Source organism: Triticum dicoccoides, chromosome 4B, assembly GCF_002162155.2.
Source record: "Triticum dicoccoides isolate Atlit2015 ecotype Zavitan chromosome 4B, WEW_v2.0, whole genome shotgun sequence".
In the NCBI taxonomy this organism is placed as follows: domain Eukaryota; kingdom Viridiplantae; phylum Streptophyta; class Magnoliopsida; order Poales; family Poaceae; genus Triticum; species Triticum dicoccoides.
In genome coordinates, this window is record NC_041387.1 from 430,509,050 (window position 1) to 430,514,863 (window position 5,814).

The window sequence follows — 5,814 nt, forward strand, 5'->3', positions numbered from 1 at the left end:
CTCATCTGGTTGTGCGAACTTGATCCTTGCATCCGCCATCCTAAAGAATAGAAAAGATGGGGAGTCAGAAAGGGAAAGAAAGAGTAGTGATCTAGGGCTTTGGCTTAGTGGCCGTGTCCTACAGTCAGCGTGTGCTCTGATACTACCTTGTAGCGACCAGACCTCAAACAGTCTGACCTCTGTGCTCAGTGCCATCCCTGGATCAGTAATGCTGACACCACACAGTACTTGGAGAATTTATAACAGAGTAGCAATCACACACTTATTACATCGAATGTCTCAAAAGAGAACTTATTAAAATAAATATGGCTTAAGGCCATCTAAAAACGATAACAGCGGAAGACTTGGAAGATAAGCGAGTCCATCAACTCCAACGGCATCACTGAGTATAGAACCACGACCTAAAAGCACCTTACTCGTCGTTTGAAAAGTCTGCAACATGAAACGTTGCAGCCCGAAAACGGGTCAGCACATGGAATATGCTGGCAATATAACACACAGAGAATAACAATGGAATAAGTTACACTACATGCTATTTGGCTGGTGTAAAAGCTCTATGGTTACAGTTTTGCATAAAGCCAAATTTTCCCTACTGCAAAAGAATAAATTTATTTAACTATCATGGTGGTTGTTAAACATTGAGAATGGTTGACAGCATTCTCAATCCCAATTAGAAGTACTCATTAAACCCAATAATATTAAATTAGAGTAACATGATGAGATTCACATGATATCCAGGTACTAGATACTCAAAACGTCCATAACCGGGGACACGGCTAACCATGATTAGTTTATACACTCTGCAGAGGTTTGCGCACTTTTCCCCACAAGACTCGATCGCCTCCGTTTGATTCCTCGCACTACATGATGTTTGAGAAACGGATGACCGAGACACAGTCTTTCGGAAGCGCTAGCACCTTACATGTGGGTAGACCGGTACACCTACTCTCCCCTACATCTGCTAGTCTACCCGTAAGAGTTTGCACAACTTAGTCAACTATGCCAAAGCCCATAACGGCTTGTGGCTGCACACGTAAGTTTCTAGTTTGAATAATCTCATGATCCCTTTGAGCCTGGGTGGCGGTCCGAAGAAATACAGGCCAGTCCTGATAGAAACCAGGTGCCTCAATCCACCCAGATGTGCGTTTAAGTTGCCACCTTAAATAAACCATTGATTAACAATCTCACATCTGTCATGGATACACTCACCCAATTCACGTACTAGCATAGCATGGCATAATAAGCAAACGTAGAAGTAACTCCCAGGGGTTTGATAATAAAACAGGTAATAGGTACTACCTCAACTACTTCCCATCCCACAATTTAATTAGATCCTAATCATGCAATGTTTGAGGGTAGATCTAGTGCATAAAAACTGGGTAGGAAAAGTATATGATCAAAGTGTTACTTGCCTTGCTGATGATCCGCAAAACCTAGAGATTCGAAGTAACAGGCGGCGCACTTCGGGTATTCTATCGCGGACAAACAAACAAACAAACAATAAGTACTCATCTAATGCACAGGTAAAACTCGAATAAAAGATCTAACCAGAATGTTCAACTTAAGAACTCCGGTTTGCAAAAAGAACCAAATCAAACAAAGCAACGAAAGTCAAACGGCGAAAGAAAACAGCTTCGTTTTACTAATCTGGATCTAAGTCAAATTTTACAGAAGCAAAAACTTGTTTAAGTTGATTACTCGGAAAGAGGGTTTCGAGACGAAACTCCAGACGCTTGAATCGCCTGATTCAGATAAACGAGCGAAAAGTTATACTAAAACGAAAATCAGATCAGGAATCGCGATCAGAAAAATCGCGGATTAAATCCGAGAAAAGAAAAATGACGAACAGGCTGACGAACGAACGTTCGTTGACTAAACAGATCTGACGAGTACGTTCGTTAAAACGAACGAACGAGCGAACGCTCGCTAACTAACCGAACCAAAAAAAACTAATCTAATAAAATAAACCGAAAAAAATGAAGAAAAACCGCTCGGTTTTTATAAAAAAACGGCGACATGCGAATCGAGGCGGCAGCGAACCTCGGCGGCGGCGGCGGCGAAGTCCGGCGATGCTCCGGCGGCGGCGGCGGAGTCCGGCGGCGGCTAGCGGCGGCTAGGGTTGGCTGACGGGCCTGGGGGGCTCGGGGCGGCGCTATTTAAAGGCGCCCCCGGGCGGAGTACCGCTCGGGCACGGCCCAAAGGCGGTTCACGTTTTTTTTAATGATTCCGCACAAAAGAAAAATAAAAAGAAATACTAAACGGTCTCCAAAATTCCCGAAATAAATTTTCCCCGGCTTCAAAAATCAAGACGGACAAGATGAACATTGATTTGTGACCTAAATGCAATTTTGAAAAACGCACATTTTTCCTAAATTCAAATAAAAGGCGAAAAACTCCAAAATAAATCTTATTTGATTTTTTTATTAAATCTTCATTATCTCTTTATTTTGAGAAAGTCATTTTATTCCCTCTCTGAACTTTTGGTAGTAGAAATAATTGAAGATAAAATAAATAAAATCAATTATCCTATTTTCAAAATTTGAGAAAAACTCAAATAAGAAAATAACGAAATCTCCAACTCTCTCCGTGGGTCCTTGAGTTGCATAGAATTTCTAGGATCGAGCCAACGATGCAACAAAAATATGATATGCAATGATGATCTATGTATAACATTCCAAATTAAAAATTTGGAATGTTACAACCTAACAATGTATAAACATAGAAAGCATGTAGCACAATAGGTTTAGTATCAAATATCACAGGCATAGGACGTACAAAAGCACATGGTAGCTTACAGACAATCCACAACTTTGCATGTCTTGGGCATAATGTAGACCAAAAGGAATGACGACACGACGCGTTCATACTAATTGGTCCTCCAAGATCCAATGTAGAGGTGTTGAAAAAGATGATCACACAGATCTTGCCGTCGTCATGCACAACACGATCATACTGAGCCGGTGATTAGCGTAAGGTGTGCTAGGAGCATGTCAAGAAATGCCCGGTGTGGGATCCTAAACACTCGCTTGGTATCCTGCAGTGCCCGAGAACATAAAACATAAGGCCACGAGGAGCTGCTTACAGTAATTGCATCACAGCACGGGAGAGATATCAGAGAAATCAGTCGCGGATAAAAGCAGACATAGTGTTAAAAAAAGATACGTTAAGTCTATCGGTTAATCAGATTGTCTTGAGCATGTGATGAGCATTTTTAAGAACAACGGGGATATTAATCAGTTGAAAATACAACTTGTTTTAGTAAGAGCAGTCGATAAGGTAAGATCAATATGATCACCTTCAAAGACAGAAATCTAATTAGCACGTAGAATGCTTGCGCTTTATAAACAAAATACATCTACATAGAAGGCCTACACAACATCTAATCAATCAAGGAAACACCTACAGAGCTATTAACTACACGAAGAGCACGTCAAAGAAATAGAGTTAAAATCATCACACTGCCTGGATCTAAATATCACTATTTCTTTACTACTATCTGCGAGCATCAATAGTCCCTAGATCAGATGCATGTTTCTTTGCAGAGTTAGCAATGTTTACATCTGTGATTACTTCTTTTGATTATAAAAATTCCCGAGTCACAACTCATCATATTTTTGCAACCGTCCAGTAAAATCAAAGAGGGGACAGGACGGGTTTCACCTGACCTATGCAAGCGCCCGTAGACGGTTGTTAGTGGAGCCAGCGGAACCTCTTTGTGCAGCTTGTCTGTATCATGTAAAGGAGTTGTAGAAAAGCGGGCTGCAATGCAAAGGAGAACCAGTCATCATTGTATTGTTGTTGTTGTATGAAATGAAATAAAAAGCAAGGCGAGTAGTAAGGATTCAGGGAGGGAGGTTACATAGATACATACATTATCAAGGGCTCGTTTTTGGATAACATTGCAGAGCTCAACTGGCTTGCAGTACAACTTGAAGGTTTCTTCAGCAGTAAGCTGCTCATTTGGTGACAGCTGAACTGTCGACGGTTGACGGCACATGTTGTCTACCCTGCCCTGCATATTATATTATGTATAAGTAGAAGTCAAACAAAAAAGGAAGATACATTTATATAGATGGAGACATGGTTGAGTATAACAGACAACAATTTACTCAAAAAAGATTCCAGATGCCGCATAACAATGATAAGCAAGCAGCGTGAAAAGAGGGAGACATTTTGCCAAATGAATGAATTCCTCAACCATTCAAGTGGGGAAACCAACCATTAATTATTGTTTTCTTTTCTTGGCGCGAGGGTGCCGGTCCCAACGATCTAGCCAAGCAAATAATACTCAATTTAGTAGGAAGCCAGGTTTAGCATACGTATTCAAACATGATAACCAAAAGAAAAGAACATTCACATATAATAGGAGACATCATCAATGGATACAGAACGATAGTAACAACAGATCTCCATAGCGACCAAAACGATAGTAAACACATTTAAAGGATGTAAATGTTCATACATGGTAAAATAAAGGATGCAATATTTGTACAAGGTAGATATTGAGTACAAAAGGATGGATAGACGTGCCAAAGAGGCCGTGTTCACAAAAAAAGGCAGATCACACGGTAGTTTACATGGTACATCACAAGAGCTGGTGGGATCATGTATCATCGGGTACTTGCCAGAGTTAGAATAGGTGGTCGGTGACGTCCATCGATGATCAAATCCATGGCCTTGTGTGAAGAAAGCAATTTGTGCAAACGCCTCAAGCTCTTGCGCCTGAGACGCCAAATGATTAGTTAGGTATATAATATATTTGGAAACAGTATGTGCCAGGCCTGCAATCTCAAAAATAAGAATAACACGATAAATAAAAAATCAACAATGGCACAAGCTAATCTGTGAGTCGGTTATATTTAGATTGTTTAATAGATTTATTAGGTGAGTATTCGTACTAAATAAAAATCAATGCCACAACTAAATCATACAATAGATCTGGAGTATTCTCTCTGAAGAGGGTGTTCTAATGGGCCATGAGACTCTCACAACAATAGTTTCTTCCTTTCAGTAATGCTAAAGGATATGCAGAAGAAGCCAAATAATAAAACCATGGTTACTATAAGGAAAAGGAACCTTGACCCTGTAATCTTAAATATTGGGATGAATCAAACGTTACTATTGATAATCACAGTTTCTAGCTCATAATTTTTGGAAAGTTTATTAATTAAGCAATGAACTTTTAGTTATATTAGATTTTGAACATTGGTCCATGCAACATTAGTAGAGCAAAAAATAACCCTCCCTAGTCTGACCATACACTGAAGAGATCATTCCAGCTTTCGCAGGTAACATCCGCGAACTATCTATAACCAATCTTGGGAAAGCGAGAAAAAGATTACAAAATATAAACACATTAACATTAAGAACAATCAGTATTGACTTTTTGCCTCTTGTAGAATAAGATTTCACCATAAATGAAAAAGAAAATTGATCTTAGTTGCGCGGACAAAAGCATTATGCATAGGTGGATTTATAGCTTTGCGGTCAACAACACCTACAGCCTGATGCACCTGATCCACTGAAGAACATACAGTAAAAGCTGATAGAAACACACAGGTGCGGTTAATCTAATATAAAATCTAACAGGTTAACGAAATTCGCTTTCAATTGACAGAAAAGTTACACATTATGCATGTATTTTTTTGAGCAAAAAAATAGCATGTATTGAACAGAGACTACTTTTTGAGGCTTCATAGATGAATTCTGATAGAAATAAATAAATTGAGAATCACATTTGTGCAAAATCGAAAACGACTAAGAAAAGAATTTATGAGTATTCTGAATTAGTGTATTGCTAAAGGAAGTTTTGTC

The 5,814-nt window shown here is 39.4% G+C and overlaps 1 protein-coding gene and 1 long non-coding RNA gene across 9 annotated transcripts in view; both read right to left on the minus strand.

The window, feature by feature from the left end:
- Nucleotides 1-2,721: 2,721 nt before the first annotated feature.
- LOC119290692 lies at nucleotides 2,722-4,274 on the minus strand. The gene is made up of 4 exons (XR_005141968.1): nucleotides 4,220-4,274; nucleotides 3,872-4,012; nucleotides 3,666-3,759; nucleotides 2,722-3,034 (listed from the first exon to the last, which is right to left on the minus strand). It is a non-coding gene; the product is annotated as an uncharacterized LOC119290692 (long non-coding RNA).
- An 86-nt stretch (nucleotides 4,275-4,360) lies between these two features.
- LOC119290690 overlaps nucleotides 4,361-5,814 on the minus strand; it is an 8,719-nt gene continuing 7,265 nt past the window's right edge. For 7 of the 8 annotated variants that reach the window (XR_005141964.1, XR_005141963.1, XR_005141965.1 and 4 more), the window contains one exon: nucleotides 4,361-4,722. The gene's annotated coding sequence lies outside the window, so the exon portion shown is untranslated. Of the gene's footprint in view, nucleotides 4,782-5,814 lie in introns of all 8 variants that reach the window. The other variant, XM_037569328.1, reaches the window with a different exon arrangement.